Below are 27508 nucleotides of genomic sequence, written 5' to 3' on the forward strand. Positions count from 1 at the left end.
ATAATGGAATTTAATCTTCCATATATATTTGAGAATGTTTAAATTCTTCAAATCCTGTTACAAGTTTGAATGGTTTGCACTGAGTTTATGAATACATTTAGAGATCATTAAAATCTTAGTGGGCTTCCTCAGTGGCTCAGTGGTTAAAGAATCTGCCTGCAATGCAGGAGATGCAGCAGGAGCCACAGGTTTGATCCCTTGGTCAAGAAGATAGATGCCCTGAGGAAAGAAATGGCAACCCACTCCAGTATTCTTGCCTGGAAAATCCCACGGACAGAGGAGCCTGGCAGGCTACAGTCCATGGGTCGCAAAGAGTCAGACACGACTTAGCAACTAATCACACAGACATACACACACAATTATCTTAGTAACGTTACTTCATCCTATCCACAAACATTATACACACCCCTATTTAGGTCTTCTTTGAAGTCTTTAAATAGCATTAACCTTTTTTCTTTAGTCTGTTTCTTTTTGGCCGCACCACGTGGTGTGCAGAATCTTAGTTTCCCAACCAGGGATCGAATCTGCATCCCTTGCAATGGAAGGGTAGAGTTGTAACCACTGGACCGCCAGGGAAGTCTAGTATTAACATTTTTTTTTTTCATGAAAGTTTTGTGCATTTTTCTTAGGTTAATCCCCGAAGACTTTTAGAGTTTTCTTGCTATTGTAAATAGTATCTTATTTTTAGTTTTTTAGTACTAGTATGTGAGTATACTTCTGGTTTTCATGAAATGATTTTGAATTTGGGAATGTTGCTATATCATGTAGGATTAGGTTTGGCTGTCTGTAACAACATACACGCACACACACACACACACAAACTAAAATAAGAGTGGCACAAATAAGATGGAGGTGTGTTCAAGAAGTTCCAGAAGTCTGGAGGTAGCTGCTTTAAGGTTGGTGCTGGTACAGAAGGTGCCTTCTTTCTAGTTTCTCTGTGTGTGGTTTCCATATCCAACCTCAGCTCATGGTCTAAGATGACTGCTGAAGCTCCAGCTACTGTATCTCATTTCAGATGGCAGGAAAGAGGATGAAGCATACTCTCTCCCTTTAGGAATGTGTGCACCAGATCTGCTTTTAACCCATTGCCTAGAACGTGGCAACACTTAGCTACAAAGGAGGCTAGCAAACATTGTCTTTATTCTGGTTGGCCATATGCCCCATAAAAGAGTAGTTCTGGAAAAAAGAGAAAAAAATTGCTCGCTGTCATTTTGTGGCTTTCTCATATTATTTCTAATAGCTTATTGTTTCTATTAGGTGTTTTATGTGGTTGATCATATTATTGCAAAAATCCCGATTTTATCCCTTTCCTTCTGATTCTTCCATTTAATTTCTTCATCCTTTTATTACAAATCTTATTTTGTCAGCCAGGACTTTCAATATCATTTAAGCAGCTGTGGCAAACTTGTCTTGATCCCATACTTAAATGGAATGTGTTAAAGTTAATCCATTAATAATATTTTGCAGTACATTTTTGGTCCTTCATAAAGTTAAGTACATTTCTTCCTATTCCTAATTTTTCTGAAAGTTTCTATTATTAATAAGGGATGCACATTCTCCAGTGCTTTCTCTCTTAGCCTTCTTGAGGTACATATTTGGATAGGTTTTCTGATGTTAAATCATACTTGAATTTCTGAAATAAGCCCTACTTGATTTATTACATTTTCATGATAAGCAGCTAGACAGGTAGCTAGACAAGTATATTCTAAAGAGGGGGAAAAAAATAAAGAGAGGGAAATGAATCTCAAGGTTTCTTCTAGTTTTTCTGGAGTAAGAATGTTGGATTCAGTTAGCTAATATTTAGAATTTTTTGCATATATGTTCATAAGCAAATGGGCCTATTCTTGTTCTTTTTCAGATTTAGAATCTAATTATAATTTTCCTTTTTTTCTGCCTCTGCCTCCTCTTGCTGATTATAACTTTTTAATTCATTTATTCTGTAATTTGGATTGTGAGCTAATGTTCATTTGGGCTCTATCTGTAGGAATGCTAATGAAACTCGGGTTGAAACTTCCATCTTCAATAAAGGATGTACTTTTGCTTCCTGGTTCATGTGAGTTGTAGTTAAGCTCTTTGAGATAACAAAAATCTCATATAGCACTTTTTATTTTTTTTGGTAAACATAACAGTTCTTAGTACATCATTAGTCTCACTCCATTGTTTAGAAAATGATAGTAACAAATCATTTGTACATTGAAATTTGCATTTTGAAACATGACTCTCCCATGTAAAAATTTTTTGTATACTTCGAAACCATAAACTAGTAAGTTTCACACATACTGAAATTTATACATAACATCAATTACAGTGTTATTTTTAAGCTTATACATCTATTTGACTTAGTATACATTTTAAATGGTGTAATTATAAAGTATACCTATGGTATTTATCAAAGGCAATTTGCCAACTTCACCTTTTTTTTTTTTTTTTTTTAGGGATTACCCTGCCAGTGTATTATACAATCCTGTGCACAAGAAATATAGAAAGGTAAGTGAACACAAAAATGAGAGAAAAAATGTGTAAGAGAAAGGAATATATGTGGAAAAAAGGAAAGAGATATGTGTGAGAAAGAAAAAAGGAAGGAATAAATAAGTAACAGTTCTTAAATTTTCAAAAGAAAGGAATAAAATGGGGGTTTCAAATGAAACATTTGATTTTTTAATATTTATTCATGTCACAGGCATATTTGCTAAAAATGCAGAAGCCCATGACCAGCTTACAGAGATGATGATTCAGTAGGTCTGAGAGCAAACTCAGGAATCTAGGTGGGCCTAAGACAACCATTTAAGAAATACTGGAATAGGGTGAGCACAGAATTAGAAGATGACACATGGTGGGGACTGGAGGCATGCCAATAACAACTGACAAGGGAGCAACTTCTGCCACAGGAGGCTAACCCTGGCTATTTGGAGATCCTCTGAAAGATCCTCTAGTGTAGTTTAGACTCAAAATCTTATGTTTTTAGTGACATTCATAGTATGTAAGATAATACCACAATCAGTTATATTCACCTGAGTCATAAAATGACCTCACAGCAAGAGAAATATGAAATAGGCTTTCTGAAAGTATCATTAGCACACTCTTAAATGTAGTAGCATAGCCCACACTAGAAATGGAGCTGATTCTTCCCACAGGAGGGATTTAGTGTGTTTCAATCGTCACAGGGTGACCTGGCTAAGGGAACACAGCCTCCCTCCTGAATATCATTATGTCCTGGGATGATGATGCTGGCGTCCTTGCATTGCCAAACTGCAAAGAAGTTTCAACACAATGAGGGGCAATGCATACACAATCTGGGCACTATAGGAAGTGTGTAAGTTGGTTCATTTTCTTAGGTGGACTCAGGATGCAGGCTGACATCATGGAATAAGGCTAAAATCAGAAAGAGAAGAGGCAAGAGGTGTCAGGCTGAGTGTCACAATTACAGTTTATGGGAAGGGTCCCTATCTTAAAACAACAGTAATCAAGGAAAGCCTCCGTATGACTAGGGTAAGCCTTAAGGCTTATTGTTGACTTACTACCTCTCCTCTGAATTCCAGACCACTGTAGGTTTTACTCTGATAATCATGGGGAAAAAATGATCTTGCTCCCTTCAAGACCACAAGTCAATCCTGGGTCTCTCCAGTTGACTTGTCTAAAGAAAATGGATACTGAGTATTCTAAGTGGACTGGAAAATCTTTTTTTCTAGGGATGTGATACGTGATTTGTCTTTCCTTGGTTTTTTAAAGGAAGCAAATGTCATAAATTTCAATAACCTGCAGTAATGTCCCTTGTGGTTAAGAAGGTGGATTTTTGCCAGTGTATTTCTTTTGCCGGCACCTCTGTTCAGGTTCATTAGTGATCCCAGTTACTTTCAAGTACAAGTGCGTGCAGTGTTAAGGTGTGTACAATGATTCCTAGACAGTAGGCAAGAAACTGAGAAAAAGCCGTAGCTCCGGGGAATGAGCAGCGAGATCTAGTAGTGAGTACAAGGTGTCAGGGTCCAAGGTGAGGAGAGTGGGCAGAGAAGTGGGAGAAAAAGAGTAATGCATGCGGGAGCAAGGGCTGGAGGAAGCTGGTATTTACAAGCACAAAACCCACACAGCTTCACTCACGTCAGGTTAAGTACCTTTTCCAGAAACCCAATAAAGAAATGTTATGTATTCAGGAGGTGTTTCAACCTGTCCACACCCTACTCTGACTTCCCCAGAACACAGGGAAGCAAGGAGGGAAATGCCTCCGGTCTTGGCGTCCAGCTCCCTCGGCTCCCGGAGCACAGCCCCACAGAACGTCACACGGAGCTGTCTGCTAGAGTGGGCACAGCACCGACGGGAGGCAAAGTTTTGATCCGATTTACTCCACATCTGTCTGCCACTCGGGAGTGGGGTTTGGCCGCAGGGGCTCCCAGGCACCGCCGGGCAGAGGCTGAGCAGCAAGAGCAGCAGCCTGAAGGCTGAGTAAGGAGCCAGCCTTCTTCATCGCCTCCTCCGGTAGGTGCGGAGTCGGCAGCACAGCCAGTCCCTATCGCTGTCACGCCTTCTATAGCGCGGCCCTCCGCCGCCCCACCCCCCCGCCGCACGGCCCCATCCCTCACACTGTTATTTGCGTGACTGACCTGAACAGGGCGGGAGGGAGGACCCGGGTGCCGGAGGGAGGGGAGGACCTTGGCCCGCCCACTCCTTCCCCTGTGGCTCGGAGCGGCACCTTCTCTTCCTCATTGGGCACACGCTTGCGTCCATCACCCCCATGCGGCCCTCGGATTGGCAGAAGGCGCACTTCTGGAGCGAGGAGAGCTGAGTGACTCCGCCGGTCTCCGGTGCCTCATCTTTCTCTCCACCGCTCCCTCCCTACTTCAACGTCCACCCACCACTCCCCACCCCCCACTCCACTTCCCCCCGCCCGGTTAGCGGCAGTGTCCTTAGAAGACTCATTGGGCCAGGGGCGAAGCCTGCCGCCTATCGAGCCGCACCGTCATTGGCCGACCCCCACGCCCGTCGGAGCGGCGGGCTTCGGCATTGAGTGATTCCGCTTCGCTCCCCGCCCCCCATAACGCCTCGCCCTCTCACTCTCCTCCTCCCCTCCCGGCTCTTTCACAGCCCCCTTTCCCTAGCCGTCCCCACCGCATCTCCCCTGTCCAGCTGGGCGGGGACTGCTTTACGACTCTGTAAAGTCTGTGAGTCACTGCACAACCCATCAATCCAATTAAATGTCTTGAGCTAGCCGAGCAGGCGGTGCTGCTGCCGCGGCCGCTCGCCCCGCCGCGGCCGCCCCTGCTCGCAGCGCCCCTCTGATCCATGGCTGTCTGTCTGTACTTGTTACGGTGTAACCTCCTCCTCCGCCTCCTCCGCCTCCTCCTCGGGAGCCGCTGCAACTTCCCCTCAGCCAGCCTCCTCCTCCGCTTGGGGACTGCAAAGGCATGGGATAGACCTAGAGCCACTTCTGTCACCCCTCCAGACCTCGCTCAGTCTCCCCCCTTTAAATTAAAGTCTGATCCTTGCTTCTCATCGTTTTAGAGGTTTATTTGTCAGTCTTTTTATTTCCCCGGATTTTATTTTCCCTTCCTGGGGCAGGGGGGTCGCAGGGGCCGGTGGGCTTATTTTAGGGAAGGGGCTTTCTCCTCCATCCCCTCGTTGCTCCTCGTCCCTTTTCGGCAGTGACTTGGTTTCCCGGCTCCGCTCCACTCCCACCCCTCGAACTCACCGTCCTGCACTCTAGTGACGCACCGACACCCCCCGCCCACAGCCCAGACGTCCCCTCCCTCGCTGCCACCCCGACCCGTCTCGGAGCTGGACCGGGTGCAGACTTCGCTGAAGGGTGAGTGCTGTGTTGGGTTAGCGGGGGTGGGTGTTGGGGCGGAGGGAGGGTCTGGGCAAATGTAGCGGGTCCACTTTGGGGAGGGCAAGGGATCGCGCTGTGGACTGGAGGTTCCCGGTCCGGCGTGGATTTGAGGTGGCGACTGCCTTCCTCCCTCGCTCCCTCTTCCCCCGCCCCTCGACTCCTTATTCACCAGCCTTGCTGTATTTCTAGGTATTGCCAACGCTTATAAAATGAGCGGTAATGGCAAGCTTTCTTAGTGAGCGGTCATAATCAGCGAATTGAACTGATAGACTCTATGACCTGCAAAAAGTGTCAGACGGCTAATAATGGGTACGTTGTCTTCCAAATCAGAGTTAAACTTTTATTCAGTAAAGGCAAAGCAAAAGGTACGTCTGATTTGAATGAGATAGACCACGAGAAGACAGGTTGCCTAGTGGCATGTCTTGCTGTTTTTATTTTTAAATAGTTTCGTAGGTTCTCTTTTGGAAAAAAAAGAAAAGATAATTCAATATTAATGTAAAGATTACAAAGTCTTTGAACCTGTTGGAGGAAAACGAGGTAAGATGGAAATCCAGTTTGACACTTCATCTTTAGCTCACCTCTATTCTGGCCAGAAATTACAACACAGAATTTTTTATTTCCTGGTCACTGGGCACAGTGGGGTGTGTTAAAAGACAAATAGGGATTTTTTTATCTTTTGATAGCCCTTTTTTGTATACTAGATTGCTCTTGAGCAAAATTTTAATTTGGTTTCTTGGTTGCAGGCTGTTCAAAAGTACACATGCGTGGCCGTATATATGCTTTATAAGACTTGCCCTATGCATCTTTAGTATTTAATTTGAGGTAAAAATAAGAATTATGAGAAATACTTACTGTGAATCGCCTTCTGAGGTTACGTTTGAGAATTCAGCCTGTTTAAAATGGTACTTATTCTTTTTGAATCAAGTTCTGGTCTACTTGTCCACAAGATTCAAATTAGGCCAAACCAAACATCTTTTGAAATATTAAAGTACACGAAAGGCCTCTTAGTAGTTCATTCTCTCCTTTTCTTTCAGACTAACCAGAATAAGTTGTTGCTAAATTTAATTGTAAAGAATAGACTGTTCCTGTACTGAAGTCTGCCAAGTTTCTACAGAAAAATTTCTTTTTAAAGAGGAGCAATGTGTTTATGATCAGCCCAAAGTAGTAAAGTTGACTCAAATGTAAATGCTGTCATAAGGAAATGCTTGTCATAAGCCCCCAAACCTGGCAGAGTGTTTCAGGAAGACTTATACAAAGCCTTTCTGAATTGTTTAATACATTTCATCATGTGGCCTTTTTCATGAGTGTTTAAGACTGAAATCATTCAGAGGCCTTATAACACAGGGGAGCCATGCTGCCTGAGTTTGAATCTAGCCACAGTCACAGGATGGCTGACTGACCTTAGGCAAGTTCAAACCTGGCCTGTGAGGGTTTTCTCCTGTAAATGGGAGGGATGACTTTCCCCTCTAAGGGTTGCCTTAAGGGTAAGTGAGAGGGCACAGGTCACGGAGCACTTGGTGTTAGCTGCCCTACCTCCATCATCATCATCACCACCCCCTGAGAGGGTGTCTGGTCTAGTGGTTAAGAAGGGGACCTCCATAACCAGTCTCTGTAAGTTCAAGTCTCAGTATTTCCTCGTGCTATCTTTGTGATCTTGGCCAAATCAACCTCAGATTCCCCATCTATAAAGTGGGGATTAATAGCAAAATTTTCTTCATAGGGTTATCATGAGGTCAGAATGAGTTTAGACCAGTGTTTAGTGCTTATTTTCAAGTTTAATTCTTTGCTCTGTTCCTAGTACATCTAGAAATGTGAGTGACTGTATTTTTTAGAAGTATGCTTTTTGTAAAGATAAAGAATTATTACTGGCGGATTTACACTTTTAAGTAAAGTTTATATGAGTTTTTATGAAATTTAGTTATTGGATGAGTTGAGCTGATTACTTTTTGATTTTAACTTGCACAACAGAGTATGGATACCTCTATTATAATGATACATATCACGCATTTGCTGTTACATGTGATTTTCTCCTCTACTAAACACAAAGCTCTTTGAGAATAAGAGTAGTATTTCATTCATGATTTAATCTCAGGTGCCTAGCATTGTGCCTGGTACATAACAGTCTTGATAAATGTTGTGGAATGGATTAAACAATCTTGTTCTCGTAGTTAAACGACATTGTAAGTGATATTATGGAGAATACTATTATTTGTGTTGTTGAGTTGAATTTTTATGTTTTCAATTACTATTTTTGTAAATAGAAATGGAATTATAATGTTTTATTAGGAAAATAATTTTTATTTTGAAGATTAAACTTAAAATATTCTGAAAAGTACTTACCAAATATCTCATCTTAATACCTAACATGGTCTCTTTTTTAATTGAAAAACTTTCTGATTCCCAAACTTCCTTTCACTACATTGGATGTTATTATAATTAGTATAGATTATACAAATTAGATTTTGAATGTCCTTAATGATGATGTGATGTTATTATTGGCTTCAGAATTAATAATAATAAAAGTGAACTTATCAAACCAACACTGTGGAAATAAAATAGCATAATTTCCTTAAGGACCTAAGCTTTATTTCTTTTTTCATTCAAGAGTGAAATTCTTTCTCTTGAGCAGACTTAATAAATAATTAGCTTTTCAAATAGTTGTAGTAAATAGTATAACAGGAATCATAAAGAAGGTATATGTAATCAGTAAATAAAACACTTTAAACTTCATTACACACTTAATTAGCATTATACAACTGGGTAATACATATTTTTTCAATAAGCAAAATTGATGGGGCCTGCACCACCTGCTTCATTTATAGACTCATTCTGCTTTACTTGTCAGTAAAACCACTAATTACTGTGCCCTCTGAAAGTATAAAATGCAAGAAATGTCTTTCATGAAAGAGATGTCCTCGATAACAAAATCTGAATGCTCATCTACTCAGAAGTGTTACAGTGTTCATAGCATTGTTAAAACATTTCAAATGGGTGAACTATCTAGCACAATGTGGGTAATTTTATATACATAATCCTTTGTTTAACCAAATAATCAGTTAATCCATTTTAGTTGAATATATTCCATTTTCATTGGCTAAAACAATTAATTTTAAAAACTTGCCTTTTTTGTTCATATACTTTGAAAGCAGTTAATCTAAAATGAAACTTTAAACAATTAATTTATAGGCACTTAGAAACTACACTGAAGCATATATTCTACAGGATGGAAGGTCTAATTTTTTGCTTGACAGATTTCAACATGATTTCTATAGCTCACATCTTTTTCTTTTATTTAACATTTTTTGGTGAGGACAGTTGAGTACTTTTGGTATTTTACAGATATATAGGGTGTCCTCAGCTTTTAAAAAAACAAAGTTTCTGATGAAGAATTGTCTGGAAAGAAGAGGGAAAGAGGAATAAAAATAACCTTTAGGGCCTATCCGTGTCTTTTAGTATTAGGAAAATGGATAACAATATACTCTTGTCAGTGATCAAAAGGAGAAGAAAATTATTTTTGTGTTATGTGTTGCCATACACTTAGAATTAAAGTCCATGGAGGTCTAGACTGAGCCATGTTACCAACTGGCACGTGACCTTGAGCATTACACTTAACCTCCAAGACTCTCCCAGTTCTTTCAGTGTGAAGAGAGAAGGCAGTTGCCTGGCCCTCACTCACAGGGGACATTGTAGGGGTAATTTGTAAGTGCTTTTTAAAAGCACTGGAGAATGACAAAGTGCAAGCAAATACAAAGTAAACATTCACATTTAGAAATGAACATTTGTTTTGTCATTATTAAAAAATTGTGACTTTAGATCTTTTGTCTTAAGCCCATTTTTTCCTTTTAACTTTGTATTTATGGAGACTTCTTATTGGTATGTTAAGAAGAATGAATAAGGTACCTAAAGAGGCGAGGAACTTTGAAAGGGATTTTAAATGCTAACATTAAGTTTTGGTGTATCCTGGGTTGTAGCACATGTTGATGTTCTAAGATCAAACTTTATGTGTCTAGAAGATAATACATTTTATTAAAGATTGTAAAACTTGCATGTATAGGACCCCCTCCTGACGCTCATTTTGTACCTTGAGTACAATGAAATGTGCATGTGTCAGAATATAGTAGCTTAGAGGATTTCATTTATTCCATATAATCTTTTATTTAGGAAGGTGAGTGAAGACACGTATGGAAAGGCTGTATTTTAAGAAACTAGTTCTTTTTTTTTTTAACATCTTGTCCCAAAAAGTGAGTTCTGAGTCTTTAAAAATAGAAAGCCTAGAGTTAGCACATTATATCAGTTTCTTTGAATTCAGCTTTTCCTCTCTATGGTTATTAACAGAAGAGTTGTCACAACCTAATGGTATTATATCACTTTTTAAAGTAGAAATGAAATTCTGGTTTATTCAGAGTAAGACTTTATTAAAACAGGTGGGACATACAAAGAAATATTTCTTTTGTTCCAACTAAATATTAAGTATGGTGAACAGTGATCCTCAAATGCAAGGTTGCTAAGAAGAAAGCAACTTTTAAAAGTATATTATCCTTTTGTCCTTATTGCTGAACATTCAGTTGATGAAAACTCAGACTGATCAGATTTCTTTGCTACTTCTGAATGTATAGTCCGCACTGTTGTTTATAAAGTTTTGTGTGATGTTATGTACAATCCTTTAGTATTGAATGTTTGCTTTTAACTTACTAAATGGCCAAAACAGTCCACCTTTTAAATTTTATCTGATTTTCACAACCTTCTTTGTTTTGTTCTACCACTGTTTTTCAATTTTCTTAATATTACTGCATGAATTTGTCTTTTAACGCTGTGTCTTTCTCATTTTGCCCTTCTTCTCCACTGGTCTTTTTCCTTGATTACTGCAGGTTTTTTTCTTTGGCTCTCTTTTGCCTTTGCCTCTGTTTAAGGCATGGAAAAGGGGTTTTCATCTATTTCATTCTGCTTTTCTGAGACTGAGGCAAAGGCCTTCTATATAGAAAATTTGCTTTGCCCTATCTCAAAAGATGAACTTTCTGATCATCTTATCTACACAAAACTTAAGGAACCATTTTGTAAACCTAAAACCAAGTTTTAACTTATGTGAGGTGATAAAAAGGGACAATAATGATGTGTTTAGTACTTCTTGCTTTTCTGTTAATCTCTTTTTTGGAGAGATACCCACAGAATTTTTTATGTCTACATTACCTTAAAACATCTCAAGCATCCATTGCTTGGCACCCAGCGCCTGATGAGCACTGGTGGCTGTCTGAGCTGTGACTGTGGCCACCTGACTATTTGAAGGGGCGTGCAGGCCTGAGAACAGCACGTGAGACGTGAAAAGCAGGTCCTTTGTTTTGTTTTTAACTCTGTTCAAGCCAGACAGAACCCCAGACTCTGTCCACTGAGGTTTTCCAGGGTTCGCCATTGTTGAATGATTAATGGTTCCTGATGAAGTAACCATCAGCTTTATTGTGTTCCAATAATTTCAACTCAACTGAAATGTATCCCTTTGAGTTAACTTTTGTTTTGATTTTTAAGACTTCTTTTTACTGAGAAAATCAAGGAGTATGAAAATAAATATGTATTTTTAAATAAAAAAATTTACATAAAAATCCTTTGAGTAAAAAGATTTTCTAAGGACCCAAATCCATTGACTTGGAGAGAATGTTTAGTAGTTTCTTAAAATACTTCACATTATTCAGACATTAGTGGTAGAAGACCTTTCTATTTGATTAAATGAAATGAATCCCCCTTTTGATTTACAAAACAAATGCTCCATTATACTTTTATTTAAACAATTCAAATATGTGATTAGATAAACTGCATTTTGGAGTTGGTGAAATGAGACTTTCCAGAAATTATCCTTTGTAAAATCTATGCCTCTTAGAGGAAGTTTGGTCTTTTTTTTTTTTGTACACCGGTATCCCATTCCTGACTTCTGTTCATTTCATTCAACAGATTTATTGAGCATTTATTATGTGCCAGCTACTTTTACGAGGCAATACATTACAGCAGTGAAGAAAATGAACAAATATTATTGTCCTTGTAGAAATTACATTCTAAACTATTTTGATATATATTTAGAGCTAGTTGTCTACTACTTTGAGTAGTCACAGCTCCACATTGTATAATAGTGGTCTACAAAAATGTTAAGATTTCTTCATATGGATTTTATGCCTTTTGACTTAGTGTGAAAGTCTAAAAGTGAATCCTGAAACAACTGCATTCGAGTTGACCATTTTTATTTGAGTTTGAGATGAAACATTAAAAGCATAATGTTGCCGATGTTTCCACCAGAAATCATGAAATTATCCTCGTTTATGAACCCCAGGACACCTTACAGTGGACGTGGTCTGAAATTTCTCCTAGCTTTTCTTTACACCTTTGAAGTTGTTTTCTCCCTTTGCTTTGTTTTCTTTGTGACAGAGCCTGAAAAAAATGTGTAACACTGAAAATTGCACAATGGAAATGTAGTCCTCATAGCTGTACTGCACAGTTTACAGGAAAATCTTAAATTTCCTTTGTCTAGTGTATGTAAAGAACTAATCTTTTGTTTCCATTATTATAAAAACTATATAATTTCCTAAACAAGTAAAACCCTTAGGGTACGTTTCACCTCAAATATTAAAATAGATACATGTGTTTTTACAGTATAACTAGCACTAATCTCGAAGAAGGCAATGGCACCCTACTGCAATACTCTTGCCTGGAAAATCCTATGGGCGGAGGAGCCTGGTAGGCTGCAGTCCATGGGGTCACAAAGAGTCGGACATGACTGAGCGACTTCACTTTCACTTTTCACTTTCATGCATTGGAGAAGGAAATGGCAACCCACTCCAGTGTTCTTGCCTGGAGAATCTCAGGGTTGGAGGAGCCTGGTGGGCTGCTGTCTGTGGGGTCGCACAGAGTCAGACACGACTGAAGCTACTTAGCAGCAGCAGCAGCAGCAGCACTAATCTGAGATAATGACTTTTATTAATTATTTTATTTTTGTTTATAGATAACACTTGTCCCAAGTGCGTGGGGGTTGCTGCTGCTGCTACTGTTTAGTAGCTAAATCGTATCCGATTCTACAATCCCATGGACTGTAGCCCACCAGGCTCTTCTGTACATGGGATTTCCCAGGCAATAATACTGGAGTAGGTGGCTATTTCCTTCTCCAGGGGATCTTCCTGACCCAGGGATCAAACACTCATCTCCTCCATTGGCAGGTGAATTCTTTACCACGGAGCCACTTGGAAAGCCCTAATCAGAGACTGATAGACATGGCACCTGTCCATAATGGTGTTCACGGTCCAGATGGGAGAGAAAAGATCCCCACATGAAGATGGTCTCTTGTGTTGAACAATACACCATCTAACTTGATGGGAAGTCTGGGAGAGGCCACTACAGTAAGCTAGGTCAGATGGACTTGCCTCCTGGAAATCCTGGACAGCCTTCATGGGAATCCATCCTTCCTTTTTTTTTCATCCTTCCTTTTAAGTTTGGCAAAGAGGGCCTTCTTTGTGCATTAGACACCTAAGGGTAGAACAGTCCCTTTTCTGGCCACTGCAGCTAGCTGCTCAGGGAGGACGGAAAGGAAATGGAGCACGCGTCCTAGGCATTCATTACATTTGTTAGCTATCCCCATGGGAGGCAGAAACTGCACCCAGAAATAGAATACAGCTGAGCCAAATTACCGGGGTTCAGCTTCCAGTGATTTGACTTTACAGAGGTGTGAAAGTTCTACACATTCTGTAGAAACTGGAGTTTTGAGTTTTGACAGGTTTTCTGGACCAATGGTATGCTAAACGATGCTCTTGTGATGATAGTCATGAGGTAAGTAACCAGGGTACTTACAACCATTCTGTACCACACAGCCAGTCTGTTTTTCACTTTCAGTACAGTATTCAACAAATTACATGAGATATTTAATACTTAATTAGAAAATAGGTTTTGTGTTAAGTGTTTTTGCCCAGTTGTAGGCCAGTGGAAGTGTTCTCAGCATGTTTAAAGTAGGTTTAGCTAAGCTGTGGTAGTTGGTAGTTTGTTTTAATATATTTTCAACCTAGAGTATTTTCAGTTTACATGTGTCTCATCAGAATGTAACCCTCTTGTAAGTTGAGGGAGATCTGTGTATGGACACATAATGGATGTGGTTTGGATTCTTGAGAACAAAAATTTTTCCATAGCTTTGGGAGGGCTGGTACATCAGTGAGGGTTCTGTACACAAGGAGTGTTCCCTGAAAAATGGAAGAAACACTGAAAGAGGAGAAAAGAAGTAGAGAGGGAAGTTTTTGACAGTTACCAAAGACTCACTCATTTTCCCTCAGTTTTGCCCAGACCAGTCCTGCCTGGGAGATGGGCGTGTCCTGGGCCTAATATGCCAAAATTAGAAAGTCTGTATATTGCTGTAATATGTAGGTGTAATCTTTCTAAATTGTTTTGCTTTGCAGTCAGCTGAAATCCGGATGTGTATATGTTTAAATTCTCAAATATAATGCCTTGTTACTATGGCTTTTGTTTTCATTTTCCTGCACATTTGAAGATACCAAGATTTTCTTTGTTTTTTGAGTATATTTGTTTATTTGGACCTAAATCTAAGCTAGAATAATACAATATGTGCTTATCTCTTTAAGTTAGGGGAAAGAATCTAAAGCTTTAATGTTTATTTTATCTGTTGATGAAAATATCTGGACACTTGTGTGGACTCTTCTTTTTTTTTTTAAATAACAATTCTATCAAGAGTTTCTTTTCCTAAAAACTGCATCTGTGCTAGAACCATCATGTATCTATTTGACTTAAAGGCCACTTGGGATAGTTATGTTCATTATCCTGATTGCTAGTGGTTTCAAGGGTATATACCTATGTCATGACTTATCGAATTATACATTTTAAATATATGTATTTATTGCATATCAATGAAACTTAAAAAACAACCTATGTTGTAAGGTATGTTTTCAAGATAAAAATCTCTACTGTAAGATTATATTTTTAAAGTTGGTCATTTATTTTTTATTTCTTTTAAAATTTTATCTACTGTTTGTTTACTTCTATCCCATACCCAAGACACGTATAGTTTAAGAAAGACAAATGGAACCACGGAGACTCATGTGCCAGCTGAAATTTAGATATAGGACCTTAGAGAGCTTTTTACTCTATGTAATGCTCACTGGAGTATCTTTAAGTCATTTGCACAAATTTGAATTTGGAGAATTGGAGTTGTGTATTTTTCAAGGAATTCTCCTTTCCTTATAGTTTAACAAGATGATGACTCATCCTTGGCGTGGAATAAAGAGCATGATTTTAGTAAGACTTTTTTTTTTTTTTGAGAGGTTAAGTGGCTTAATACTTCTTCTTAAATATTGTTCCTTTTATAAAATTGCATTTTTGTAAGTCAAATTTTGGCATGTTGGACCGTAGACTCTGAATAGATTTGTTTAGGGAATAACCAAGTCTACTGTATTCTTCTTGCCCTCCTGGTCTTGAGCACAGCTTAGGACCCTGATGCTGGGAAATATTGAAGGCAGGAGGAGAAGGGGATGACAGAGGATAAGATGGTTGCATGGCATCACTGACTCGATGGACATGAGTTTGAGCAAGCTCCAGGAGTTGGCAATGGACAGAGAAGCCTGGTGTGCTGCAATCCATGGGGTTGAGTCAGACACGACTGAGTGACTGAACTGAGTCATATAGATCTGTTAAAGTCGTGGTCTAATTTTAATTTAATTTTCCTTCTCTCACTCAATGTATGTTTCTAGAGAAGTTTCTTTGTTGTTGGAATTAATATGTTAACTTTAAAACAGCAACTTTTTTAGGATAAAAAACATTCTAGAAAAAAATTCAGAATTGTTTTTCTGGGATTGGGACTGTCAGGGTATTAATGAGTTGTGACTTTCAAGCCCAGGCTCTTTCTACCATATAAGAGGGCCGCATTACAATCACCCTTCCCCAGGCCACAATCCAGGGTGGGGCCCTGGTTTCAGTATTTTTGAAAATCCTTAACTTACTCCAGTGTACAGCCACACTGTGTTCTGCAGCGCTGTTTCCCACACCATATTCCCCCACACCCAAACTTTCTATTGTAAAACTTTTAAGCCATGTATAAATCTTGAAAGAGTAATTCAATAAAAGACCCATATTTCCTCCACCCAGATTCAGTAATTCTTAATCTTTTGCTATATTAGTTTTATGACTGTTTGTCTCCCTTTCTTTATGTGTATACTTTTTTGTACCAGGTGAAATTAAATTTTAGACATCCTGACTCTTTTACCATTAAATATTTCAGTATGCATCTCCTGAGAATAAGGACATTTTTCCTACTTAACCACAGTACCATTATCACACCTAGGAAAATTAATAATAACTCAGAATGCTCTTCACGGAGAAGGCAATGGCACACCACTCTAGTACTCTTACCTGGAAAATCCCATGGATGGAGGAGCCTGGTGGGCTGCCGTCTATGGGGTCGCACAGTGTCAGACACGACTGAGCGACTTTGCTTTCAGTTTTCACTTTCATGCATTGGAGAAGGAAATGGCAACCCACTCCAGTGTTCTTGCCTGGAGAATCCCAGGGACGGGGGAGCCTGGTGGGCTGCCATCTATGGGGTCTCACAGAGTCGGACACAACTGAAGCGATTGAGCTGCAGCAGTAGCAGCAGAATGCTTTTCAAGAGCTCAATTTCATTTATTAAATGTGTATAAATTCACATTCTACTAAAAATTAAATGCAAATGGAGTGAGAAGTTCTGCAGAATATGAAAATCTGAGAATTTTTGCCAAAGATATGTGCAAGTAAGGTCACTACTTCAAACATTTCCATAAAGTAAATGCCTTTTTAATGTATGTTTGCGGTAAGATCCTTTTTTGGATCTAACATCATTTGATCTTATCATGAGAAAAAACATTTATGAAAGTTCAGCCACAGTGTGGTTTAGTGGAAGAAGCCCCATTTTGGGCCAGAATGACCTTGGCTCATTCTCGCTCTGCCTCTTACTGCAGGTGACCTTGGAGAAGTTAAATTCATGTATCAGTTAGGATGCTTTCAGAAACTACTCCCAAGCTTGTTAGAATCATCAGGAAATTCACTGTTTTACAACAAATCCACAGGCAAGGCAGGCTCCAGGGTTGGTCAGTTCTGAGCTCTGGTTCTTAGCTACGCTCAGCTCCCAGCTGGACTCCTTGCTGGCTCCTGCTTCTGTTTTGGCTCCTTCCTCAGGCTGGTTCACAGCCGTATGTTATGGTATTCAGAAGAAGTCAGAAACCTCCACAGGTGTGGACGGTAAGCAGGGCTGGCTGAGGTTCTCTCAGGGAGAGGAAGGGAGGAATGGATGTTAGGTATACCGCTAACGGTATTCATTACTCCTCTCTAAGTCTCCATTTTCCTTGCTTTTGACTAGAAACAGTGATATCTACCTCTGTGATTATTCCTTGATATATAATAGGTAAAGCAATAAACACATAACTGATTTTAATAAATGGTGATTCCTATTTTTTTCTTCTTTCCATTTTATGGCAAATCCTGTCTGCCTTTGACCCTGCTACACTACATTCTAGTAAGTATATACTAAGTGACTCTCTTTCAACTGGTTTTTTACCTGTCCTCTTACCTCAGTATCTAGGGTGTAGCATTTTATATGAATTTTTCACATTGGTCAGGAATCCTCCATTAATCTATCTTGGCCCTTCTTATTTTTTTCTTATATATTTCAGTTTATATTATTTCAAAGCCAGGGAAGGGAAACTGTCAACAGTGTATGTATGTTCATCAAAATACAGATCTGATGGGAACAAAAATCTCTTTAATTTCACTATTCATAAAAGCAGCAGAGTTGAAATAGATTTTTCCCTCTTTTATTCAAAGAAATGCACCATGTCCTGTGGAAAAATCAGCAAAAGTGCTGTACTTGAAATATAGTATCTTATTAGTTGAGGATGGACCAGGTCTTTGATGTTTTGGGGATGTCAGACTTATCATGGTAGTTTAGCTGCTCTGGTTTCTCTAGACCTTATTTTCTAAATACAATTGTGTCTGATTTACATGTCAGTCTTTTCTGGATTGTTTGGTCTTGAACCCTCTCTTACCTACCATGAGAAAACATCTAAACACATCTAAAGATGTGTTTTCCAGTATGTGTGCATGCTGGAGGGTCTTTGTTCAGGCATGCCCTTCTCAAAATATGTAGAGAAGGATTGTCACATTTTTTTTCCCCTATGGAATTTCTAAAGCACTCCTGAATCACCTATGAAGTCTGCATCACAACCCAATTACCTGGGAAGATCTTCACTTTTTTTTTTCTAAATTTTCTTCCTAAATGATGGGATCATTCTCAAAGAAGAGCTACTGGATTCTTCTTGACCCCTCAAGAGACTAATTGCTGCCAACCTCCATGGCAAGAATAGAAGAAGGGTGCAAGTCCAGTGTCTCTTTTGACTTGAAAGATGCCAAGTTTTGGCCTGTCCCTAAATTTTCAGTTAACAGTTTCTTCACTTTGTCTTTAAGTTTTAGATTTAGTGTTGATGAGATGTCTTATTGCTGTAGTAAGCTCTGTGAATACTGAAACCTCTCAGATTTTGAATCATTCCATCCATAATTCAAAGCTTCTGCTGGCATGAATTGTTTCAGCCAGAGGGATGCTTTTTAAAAAAACTTAAGTGTGTTTTGATGTTTCTTACACATCTCAAGTGAAAGTTCTATAAACTGTAAATTATGAAGCAGTACATTGAATGTGGAACTCTGAAATACATTTTATTTTATTAAAGAAACCAAGAAGGGACATTGTGGCTATAATTTTAGTTAAAAGTGCAAGATTTTGGGGGCAGGGGAGTTAGAGCTTGGTATTGCAACTCCTCAAAATGCTATTGGTTACTTTTAAAAAGGGTGACATAAGACTTTAACTTGTGAAGCCTGGTTTTGTTTGGCCAATTTTTAATTTTAGTACCTTGCAGAAAAGTTTAGTGGGCAAGATTCCCTTTGCTGTGTAACAAATGTTTTTACTGTTTAGCTAAGGTTTGCTCCCGATGGCTCAGAGGCTGAAAGGAAAAGTGAAATGGCTGTTGTTTCCCATCTGACACCAGATTTTGTTTTTATTTCCACTACCCAGTGTTAAAAAAAGAAATGAAAAGAAAGCAAAGATCAAGATCCAAAAGCTCAAACTAAAGTTTAATTTCCTAACTAGAATAAGGCTGGTTTTGCCATGATGTGAAAAGTCATGGGTAGGAAACATTTGTTAATAGCTAAACAGTTGGCCATGCTGATTGCTAAGATGAGTAGTTGGATGGGCATGTATTCCTGTCTACAGATACTGAATCAGGCAGGTAAAAACCAATCAAGGGTAAGCAGTTGGAGCCAACTCAATTGCTTTTTCTCCTTCCCACAGGTAAATGTTTCAACTATGCTTCTTGTCCCTACTCTTTAGTCTCCCTGAGAGGTTGAAACGAAAGTCCGGGTGACAAGTGGGTTGGAGAGCAGTGCATTATCTGTCTTACTACTCAAGACTTACATACTCTAATGATTAGAATAATTGCTAGAGCTTTGTCTTTTTTTCTTTCTTGATTCTATCATTTCTGCATTGCCTTGGAGCTTCTCATGCTGCTGCTGCTGCTGGTGCTAAGTCGCTTCGGTCGTGTCCGACTCTGTGCGACCCCAGAGACACAGTGCATGGGCGGGGTCTAAAGTTACGTGGAGTGGATTCTGAGGTCAAACTTCTTTGTCCCAGCTTATTTATTGTTTTCACTTTCCATAAGAAGTTCTTATTTTAGCTGAAAAATGGCAGTATGACCAACAAAAAATTGTTGACCAGCTAAGAAAAGTGTGTTTATAATAGTTTTGAAAAAATTATTTGGAAAAGAGATTATACTTAGAGAATGATTTTTATTATTATTTCTGAAAGACCCACATACCACGGAGAAATTTTCCAGCCATGAATATATTATTGTATTAACCATTTGTGCCGTTCAGTTTGTGCATTTTTAACTATACACTACATATTTGAACATGAAGCATTTGGGGACACTTCCTGGTCAACTTTGAGTTTTGAGAAATAATTCTTTTTAAATTTGCAGCTGGACAAAACCAAAGGATAGTTTGAGGGTATTATTGGAATTGTATCATGGTTAAAATTTTTTATTTATAGGAAATTTGCCTGTAATAGCCATGAATTTAGCTTTATTCTGGAGATGCAGCCCATCTTTCCTAACTTAGTGTGAAAACCTCGTGGTTCAGGGACTCTCTTGTCTTCTCAGCACTGTTGTCATGTTCTCCTGCAACCCGTGTCACCTGTTGTGGCCAGTATAGTGACTGCTGAGTGGTTAGCACACTAGGTCAGGGGGTTGTTTTTTGCAGTACTTATGCAATAAGAACAACATGATGAAAACGGAAACATTTTCTATTAGGGCTAATATATGATCACCAATAGACACATAGAGGCATTTGAACACTTCCCTTCCTCCCCCAGTTTTGCTCTTACCTGCTTGCTGGTTGGGGAGATGGCCATAGAATCCATGTTGAGAGGGGGTGGTGGAGGAGAGGTGCTTGGTACTGCAGCTTTTTGTTCATCTGTGTAGTAGTCTACTGATCATTTCATATGATCTTTGGCAACTGTTCTGGTGACAAGTTTCACTTCTTTTGAAGGAACTGTGATTTTTATTTTTGAATAATTATATGAGTAAGAAAATGGGTTTTTTCAAAACAGATTTCCTATTTCCTAAAATAAAGTAGAAGCCTTTTCTTTTGTTCTTCTGCTTCATCTTCTATTAGCCATTTGTACACTTATAAACATTATGGTGTGAGAATTTCTCTTTTGAATTCCTTCAAGTTGCTTTTTGGTTCAAGTTATTAACATCCTACCTGACAGTGTCCCTGCTTCTTGTTTTAGGAATACAAAAGGAGATGTACTTTAGATTATTTGTACTTGTGAATACTAGATGTAGGTATTAGTGCAAACTCAGTATGCCATTATGTGATGAGGGAAAAAAAAAGACATGTTTATGACTAGGAAAACATTCTTGGTGAAAGAAAAGTTCTGTCCTGCTCAGTTACTGAAATGAAACTGAGTTTTCTTTTATTATGTGTCTTGAAGTTGCAGTGACTCAGTAGTCATCTACAAGCATTAGAGTAGTAAGTTCTTGGGACTCTTTATACTCCCAAGGAGGCAGTTTGTGAAGCAAATGCATAATGCGTAAATGTATTGTGGCTTTTCTAACTACATGCTATAAGAGCAGATAATGTTTAGACTAGTGGGGAACAGCAGTTAAGCTGCAAGGTGTCAAGTGGAAACTTAGTCCCTTAGCCAATTCAGTTATCAGAGGCTTCCCTGTTGGTTCAAACGGTAAACAATCCACCTGCAGTGCAGGAGTATCTGGGTGGAGAAGATCCCCTGCAGAAGGAAATGGCAACCCACCCCAGTATTCTTGCCTGGGAAATCCCACGGACAAAGGGGCTTAGTTGGCTGTAGTCCATGGGGTCTCGAGAGTCAGATATGGCTTAGCGACTAGCCATCACCACCACTCCTCATATGCCCTCATTTTCTCAGTATGTATTTGTAATTGTTTAAAGTGATCCTATCAATTTGAAAACCAGAAAGAGTAATGGAAACAAAGCCCAAATAGTTGATTCTAGAGTTTTATAGAAGTCTCATAGGGGGAACATATTAAGTGTGAGGATAATCATCAATTTGATTTTTCTTACTCATCCTCTTCCTTATCACCTGGACTGACAAGTTGACTTCTTCACTTTATGTAAAGTTTTATTTCTTCTAAATTAAAAATAAACCTTCATGAACTTTGAACTGTAACAGGATGTGCGATGGGTGCTTTAATCACTGCTCTGTTCAGTCAGTAAAATTCCTGTACTTTTAAAACATTCCTGACTGTCAGACTGTCAGTGTTACTGCATGCTGCCATTTTGTTACCATTGTTTTGCCTCATTGTTGACTCGTGTGATCAGGTGTCCTTCATCACATAAAGGAATGAAGCTGGCAACAGCCATTTTATAATGGTGTGTATAAATGTATAATGTATAATCTACTCCATATCTTTCTACAAGATTTTCTCGCATCTTTTTTATCATTCATGTTTAGGAGGCACTCAGGATGGCCCTTCAGGTTTCTTGATGTGTTTAAGAATGGGTGGCCACTGTTACTTGCTGGAACCAGCCCTGGAAAAGTTGAACTGGTGCCATATATTTCTTGCTACTGTTATGTCTGACTACAAAATGAAGGAAGTGCTAATAACACTTCCTACTTGTTTAGCACGTTTTCCTCCCCAGCTTTCCAAGGAGTTGGCCAATATCAGGCAGGATTCCCAGCCTGTGTTTCTGTTATTTTCTAATTCCTGTAACATAAGGAATAAGGCCTCCACTCATTATCTTTTTTCCTATGTTCTCCTAAAGTTTGGAAAGTAGTATTTGCTAATATCATCCCCACTTCTCAGATGCTAAGAATAAGGAATATTTTGGCTAAGTATTTGACCTGGGATTATACTGTAATCAGCCGCAGTGCCAAAAACAGAGCTTGGGATTCTTCCTCGACTTCATTTTATTACTGAGCAATAGTTTTTCTCCTTCTCAGATGTACATTCTTACAACAGAACCAAAGAAAATACATTTCCAGGTTCCAAAAATATTTCCCACATCTCTTCTTCAGTGTTCGTTCCAATGTTAGGATTTATACTAGATTTATTGTCTGAAGTAAAGTTTCAGCGCCAGTTATAAACATGATCCATTCCCATATTATTCCTGATTTGACTGCTATCCCAGAAGGAACTGGATAGTTGAAGAAAGAGTGTAATGAATGCATCCCCTATTTTCTTTTTGCCCTTCTAAATTTGATTTAATATAAGGTTGCTTTCTGCCAGGAAATTTCATGAATGGGCATATGTTAATAAGCCAGATTTTTTTTTTCTACTATAGTAATAAACTAAACAAAATATCTCCCTGAAGTGGATTTAGTTAAAGTGTGTTAATACTTAAGCAAGTACTTCCTGAACTTACAGGAGGAAGCAACTCCAACCACTCTGAAAATGAAGTTGTTCCTATAAAACTTAAGTTACCGCAGTCTGAATATATTTTATGCTTTGAAGTATATCTTCCGTAATTCTTTTTGTTGGTGAATGTTTGTAGAACTTGAGGGGAAGTCTGTCAAAACTAAAAGAATTGACTGTTCTTGCTTTAAAAATGCTTTTTTAAAAAAATCTAACTGAGGATAAAGTTCCTGAGAGTGGCAGGTTTTTTTTTTTTCCCTTTCAGAGTAACAAAAGTGAAAGTTGCATTTTGATCAGTTTTGCTCGGCCTCCTTAGTGACAACTCCAGGCGCAGAGCGTGTGCTGGTGCACACACAAAGCGGGCTCCTTGTTTGGGTGCCCCGCACGTGAACCACTGCATGTCCACACAAGCCGCGCATAAAGAGTCCATTCTTGCTCACACGCAGCCAAAGGAGGCTGGCCGCTGCCGTCTTCTGCTCAGTGGAAATTGGCAGCCTTTCTTCTCCTGTAAACAACAGCCTGACGTCACCCCATGCAGCAGTGACAGTGAACCCACTTTAGAGATTCTCAGTTGGCAGATCTGCTGAAGGCCTGTCACTGGCTTTGATCTTCATTCACACCTGAATCAGTGCAGTGCAGAGAGATTCGTTTATGTCAGGAATACTAGCATAGCCCTTTAAAACAGTTTGCAAAGTACATGACCTTGAATTTTCACATATAATGCTAATGAAAAACCTGTGTGATTGGCAGGAGAATTGTAGTTATTTCTATTTTAGAAATGAGCTAACTCAGGTCCAGAGAATTCAAAAGTTAGTCAGGGGTAGAATGACTGAAATGTAGGCCTTCTAAACACTGTTTTGTCTCTCTTTTTACTATATTAAATCACTTCTTTAATAATTGTTAATTGTTCTGTTCTGTTACTTCCTCTCCCATCCAAAATGTGTGGGAAGATAATTTATGAGTTTTTTTTTTTTTCCCCAGTCAAGACATCTGTGCATTAAAATCAGATACAGTCTTGTTGCATTTGGGAACTCCCAGACATTACATTAACCCACTCCCTTGCCTCAGACAGAGCCTTTTGAAAAATCTAGCATAAGTCTACACTCACCAGCCTAATTGGGAAGATTTATTAACAAGGTGATCCTGTTCTTCATTTGGCCTCTGAAAGCTACATAAAATCATAATTCTTCTGTGTTGTTAACAGGAAGAGACAAAGCTGACATGAAGGGGCTGTTCTATTAGTTAGAAATCAGGATTTTATTGGGAAGGAGGAGAGAGTTGAGCTGCTGGTTAAAATATAATGTGCTTGTTATATAAATAGTTGTCTTTCTCATGTGCCCACTTCTAGTTTATTTTCAGACAGTTACAAAAAGTGAAAAAGAACAATGACCCTTCCTGATTTATAGTTGCATATGTGGTTTGGGAACACTTGAGGCTGTAGATAACTCTTGGTTTTCTCTTTTTGACTCCGAGTAGGTTTTTCAATGTGACATTGAAGAGTAGGCAGAAGGGTGTTTAGATGTGAGTGGACTATCCACGGTAAATTAGTGGGACCTTAACTTCTCTACTGAATGCCCCAACTTGAGCCAGCTCCCCTCATTTTGACGTGTGTGTTTAGGGAATGAAAATTAATGTTGATTTTAGCTTACCCCTGACAGAAAATGCATTTAAATCCTATGTATTAAAAAAGAAAATATAATTAAAAAAAAAACTGCTTTCTAAAACTGCATTTTGGTACATAGTGGGCACTCAAAAAGGAATTTTAAATGAAACTGTGATAATCAGAAATTAACTGTATTAGCAACCTCAATAAGTCTAGCATCTATATATAGTAGTTGACTAAACTATATCCAAGAAAAAAAAGTGCATTTGGGGTGAAAGAAATATATTTTATTGCATAACTTAAAATGAACCAAAGAGCTGTTTGTTTTGCTTTTTATTTCACTGAATAGAAAAAGTCGTTTTGCCTTTAAAAGACGGTACTGCTAGTTTTAAAAATTATAGCAGTTTGAAGGAATAGAGGGGTAGTACATCAGATCTACTTTAACACAAGTCACTACCTTCTTAGCATCTTTTGCTTCCTTCTATCTGTGACAGTGAATAAGGAGCAAAGTAACAGCTGCCAGTCAGAACCCCTCATTTCTGTTGGGGAGTGAAGTCTCAAAGTCTGGGGGTGCTGGGGGAGTGGAATGGCCAGGGCAGTGAGTGGCTCCCGCAGTGAGGGCAGTGCCAACCAGTGCGGGGCAGGCACCAGTGTGGGACTTCCCCAGTGCTGCCCATGGGGGATGCCCGTGCCCGCTGGTTACAGGAAAGGCCGCAGGGGGTCTGCCAAACCCAGCTTTAAGTTAAAGAACTGATGCCTAAGTGTCCCAGGCTATCACTTAACAGCATGGAGTTTCTCATCTCTGCAAGCGGCTGCTTGTAATTGTGAACGCACAGTAGCAAGGGCAGAGGACAGACGTTAGGTAATGAAGTCAGGGGAGAGCCAAGCTGGCCTTAGATCTTAACTCTTAAGTGATCATCTTGTTATGTGTCCCACAGTGCGTAAAACATGAGCAGAAAACAAGGTGGAATTTGAATTTTAGCCCTCCATAAGAGCACCAGGTTTTTATTTCAGCATTTCAGAGTTGGAAAATACCATTTTGGCAGATTTGGTACAAACGATTATGCCACCTGAATTTGTATGGTGTGTTGCGGTTTGTAATCACTCTCAGGAGCATTATTTTATTTTATTTAGCACCCGCAGCCTTGACCACCTCATGAGGAACTGCCCTTTCTCTTTATAAATGAGAAAACAGAATTCTGAGAGGTTTGACTGGTCAAAGGGCACCTAGCTAGTAGGCAGTACTAGAGTTCAACTGAAATCTCTGGCCTTTGACTCCAGTGTTCCCTTTGTGGAGCTAGGAAGGAGCACCTCGATAGCGCCCAGCTTTGTGGTCTTCCCACCTCTCGCTCTCGCATCTGCACAGAAAACCACAGGCAGCAAATCAAGCTTAGTGACCAGTTCCTGTTGCTCACAGTAAAAGTATATAATCAAAGGGCAGCTTCTTGATTGACTTTGAAGTTAATAATCCAATAAAGAAAGGGGACCCTCGTTATTTCTTACTCAGAATTAGAAGAGCTGTGTGGAGTGAACCGTAGGGACCATTTGGTTTTAATACACATTGTTTTACCCAGAGTAAAGCCCTGTATAAGGAAAGTGAAACTCCAGTTAATTGCAGAGAACTAGAGCCCATTTCCCAAGCCTCAGACCAGGTTGCATTTTCTCTTAAAAAGGACACCTCTTTCAACAGAGACCACAGTTCTCATCCCAGATATTTGAGTTGAGCTTCCAGCAAAAGCATTTATCCTGTGCAAAACCTTGTGCTGGAACCAGCTTTGTGAGAGTTTAGGATCTTTGCGGGAGACTTAATCTGGGTGAGACGCCCGCATGTTAAGTGTTTAGTCATTTAAGAGACTGAGAAGGTCACAGATAGATTCATGGATAACTCAGATTTGGCCTCAGTCTTCTGGAAACATATGAAGAATCCCTTTCTTACATGACCTCTTTGTAAGAAAAATGACAACTGTGGCCACTTTGGAGTGTTTCAGAGTAAGGTTGCCCATCTCTAAGAAGCTGAAGTCTGAAGATTAGAAGTAAATCAAATCGTGATTGTTAGCACTGGATTTCTCTGTTGGCATTGTCCCTAGAAGTTTTGACTGAGAAAATCGTATATTGTGCCTTGTTGTAAAAGCTCTGCTAATACCTTTGAATTCCTTGGCATACATTTTCAAAGAACCAGTGGTGAGTGAGTCCAGCTGAGAGCCTGAAGAGCCCTTTTGAACCCCCTGGTGATTTGGGCAGTCTCCAAGTCAGGCTGAATTGATAGGGGATGCAGAATTGATCAGAATAATTACAGGCTCCATTATGTAAAACTTTGCCAACAAACACGCTCGCGGAATGCCTTTATAGGACCTAACTTGCACCAGAATTAAACTTGTCTTTCTTACTAGTTACTTCCAAAGCCAAACAAACTACGTTGTGTAACTGGATCAGTTGGTGCAGTATTCTGCATGAAATGTTCAAGTGTACACAAAGGCAGCTGGGTTATAAAGGGCAAGTTAGCGTCCAGTATAGGAGGAAGCTATCTTATATTCTTAGAGAAAGAGAAAATTCTCTTTCATATAAAAGTGGCATTCTATAAAAGTGGCATTCAAGTTCCCAGTGTCTTGGCTCAGATCATGCTCACCCCTGTCAGCTTCAGGTTTGGCTCTTCAGCCAACCTCCCTTTACTCTCATGTTTCACCTCTAAGTCCTTGACTTGCACTCAGCTGTGCTTGCTTAAAATCAGGTGCCCCTGCCCTCACTTGGTTCTTAGGGCCTAAGAACTGGATGGAATGATTTGGGTTTAGCTTTTAAAAAGATAAACAGATATCCCATTGACTACAGTCTGAGTAGTACCTTTCTGCTGTAATGTGTTTCACTGCTTCAAATCAGGCCAAAGACAGAGGTAAAAAACTATAAATGGTATGTATGTAAACTTTGCGAAGAGGCTACAAGGGTTCTACCTTCATTTACCACATTTACTCAGAAGCGTCCCTCATTTCATTTAGTATTAAAGCCCAAAATTGAATTTCAATAACCATCTTTGTATATTTGTAGCTTTCTGTGAGTTGTGTCAATTTTTTCTCTTAGGTGATAAATGGTGGTGGTGATAAAGGGAAGTTCCATAAATTTTTAGGCAAGACCCCAACTCATTATTCATTT

The 27508-nt window shown here is 39.3% G+C and overlaps 1 protein-coding gene across 2 annotated transcripts in view; it reads left to right on the forward strand.

Moving 5' to 3' along the window:
• The first annotated feature begins 5026 nt into the window (after positions 1-5026).
• SERTAD2 (SERTA domain containing 2) overlaps positions 5027-27508 on the forward strand; it is a 116079-nt gene continuing 93597 nt past the window's right edge. The window contains exon 1 of one of the 2 annotated variants that reach the window (XM_070379369.1): positions 5027-5794. The gene's annotated coding sequence lies outside the window, so the exon portion shown is untranslated. The remainder of the gene's footprint in view (positions 5795-27508) is intronic. The other variant, XM_070379372.1, reaches the window with a different exon arrangement.

This window comes from Bos mutus, chromosome 11, assembly GCF_027580195.1.
Source record: "Bos mutus isolate GX-2022 chromosome 11, NWIPB_WYAK_1.1, whole genome shotgun sequence".
Taxonomy (NCBI): Eukaryota; Metazoa; Chordata; class Mammalia; order Artiodactyla; family Bovidae; genus Bos; species Bos mutus.